Below are 2,268 nucleotides of genomic sequence, written 5' to 3' on the forward strand. Positions count from 1 at the left end.
CGTACTCTTACGATAAACATAATGCCCTAAAATATAAAATATTCTCTGCCCCAAAGACTTCAATGCCGTAAACATTTTCATCCAGTTTTTCTTAGTCTTACCCCCATCCCGATGTCAGCCTCATTCTACAACAGTGGCACCATATAGCATTTGTCCCTCTGTGACTGAGATACCTCACTCATCATAATGTCCTCCAGGGTCACCCATTTTGAATAATATTGCATGAGTTCCTTGTTTTTCAATGCAGCATAATATTCCATTGTGCGAATATATCACAGCTTCTCTACCCACTCGTTTGTTGATGGGCATTTGGGTTGTTTCCAACTCCTTGCTATTGTAAACAAAGCTGCAATAAACATGGGTATGCATATATCTACTTGGGTGCCATTTATGGTCTCTTTAGGGTATATTCCCAGTAGTGGAATTGCTGGGTCAAATGGTATCTCTATTTGCAACTTTTTGAGAAAGCGCCACATCGTTTCCACAGTGGTTGCACCATTTTACACTCCCACCAACAGTCAATAAGGGTTCCAGTCTCTCCACAACCTCTCCAGCATTTTTTGCTTGCTGTTCTGTTAAATTTTGCTAGTCTTACTGGGGTGAGATGATATCTCATAGTTGTCTTGGAGGATTTATTCCTGAGAGGAAAAAAAAATTTGGCCTGCAGCATCAAATTATACTAGAACATTTAAAGCACATCCTTATCCACTAAATTGTCAACACAATAAGGATGTATTAGAGAGGTCTGAAACTGTCCAAGTCACTCCATTTCTTTGTGTTGCTTCCACCAGCTGACATATTAACAACTCACATAAATATGTTCAGTGCATCTATGTCGATTTCCATCTTCGAATTAATGAGAATAATATTTTACTCCATATGTTGGTGTTATTTCTGTACGCTTGATCACTTTGAGTGTTGTATAGAAGGAATATGCTGAAAAGAATCAACCCATCATGCACTGCTATTGAGTACAGAGTGGGACTGGCTACAGAGGTTGGTGGAAGAAACATAGATCCCAGTGAGGACAGAATGATAGACCATCCTCTACCCCCAGGACTGTGCCCATGTTGAGGAATTTCTTACTGGGAAAACATGTGGCCACAGTTGAGGGGCCCTCAATAATGCCGGCTATGTACTATGCAGCTCTGATGAGAAGAGGCACATCTAGTATTGTCAGAGAATCTATCAGTGCCCTCATCACACCTGCATGTAGCAACTGAGCAAGATGCTCTGAGAATGGACTCTGATGATAGGATATCGATCTCATGAGCATTCCAGCTCCAGTCATGGCTGCAAAAGTAGTACCAATTGTCACCCAAGAGCCTCTCAGCATGAAGTTCATGAGCACAAGAATTTTAGTCACTGCTAACTTCCTGCTAGGTACATGTTGTTGTTGTGTACTGTAGAGTTGGGACTGACTCATAGCTGACCCTCCAGTGGGTTTTCAAAGATAGTTAATCACATGGGGAGATTGCCCATCCTCCCACAGAGCAGCTGGTGGCCTCGAACCACATATAGTGAATTCTATCCTTCGTGTGTTGTTATTGTTGAGGACTATTGAGTTGCAACTGACTCATAGCTGACCCTGCAGCAGGTTTTTAGAGGGTGCTAATTGCACGAGAGGAGATTGCCTATCCTTATTCTGCGGAGCAGCTGGTGAATTAGAACCACATGCCTTTAGGATTGCAGTGCAATTTCTTACCACTGTGGCCAAATTACAGCCTTTTCAATAGCTCTAGTTGCATTAGACATTCCCAAGCCTTAGTAGCAGAAACTTCCAAGACCAACAATGGACCCTGTGGAAACAAACCATCTTCCCATCTGATTAATTTAAAATATTTTTTTCCCATTGATGATTCCAATGCTGCCTTCTTTGAGTTCTTGGGTCGTTTTCCCATGTTTGATCCCAGTTCTTGTCTTGGTAGCATAATCTTAGAAGTAGGGTGGTTTTGGTGAAAGTTGGGTGGAAAGTCTTGGAAGGGGTGATCTGGAGACACACAAATCTTGTGGCCAGCGTGGTGAAACGGCAGGTTTAACAAGCAGATCTAACAGCTGAGTCTCTAGGCCCCTTTGCTGTGTAGGTCTCATTCCCAGGCTGGTCCAGCACATGTGCCACCTCTCTGGCCCTTTGCCTCTCCTCCATTCTTTTTGTGTGTTTTTTTTTTAATTTTTATTTTATATTGGTTTGATTACAAAATTTGTATACATTATGTTTCACACTATTCTTCATTCATATTGTGTTTCATACAATCATTCACATGCGTT

General features: G+C 41.8%; 1 pseudogene; it reads right to left on the reverse strand.

Annotated features, from left to right (window-relative positions):
• Positions 1–735: 735 nt before the first annotated feature.
• On the reverse strand, positions 736–2,029 carry LOC102859445 (annotated as a pseudogene).
• Between the last annotated feature and the right edge of the window lie 239 nt (positions 2,030–2,268).

This window comes from Elephantulus edwardii, unplaced genomic scaffold, assembly GCF_000299155.1.
Source record: "Elephantulus edwardii isolate Elephantulus edwardi_28Jun2011 unplaced genomic scaffold, EleEdw1.0 scaffold00103, whole genome shotgun sequence".
NCBI classification, from domain to species: Eukaryota; Metazoa; Chordata; class Mammalia; order Macroscelidea; family Macroscelididae; genus Elephantulus; species Elephantulus edwardii.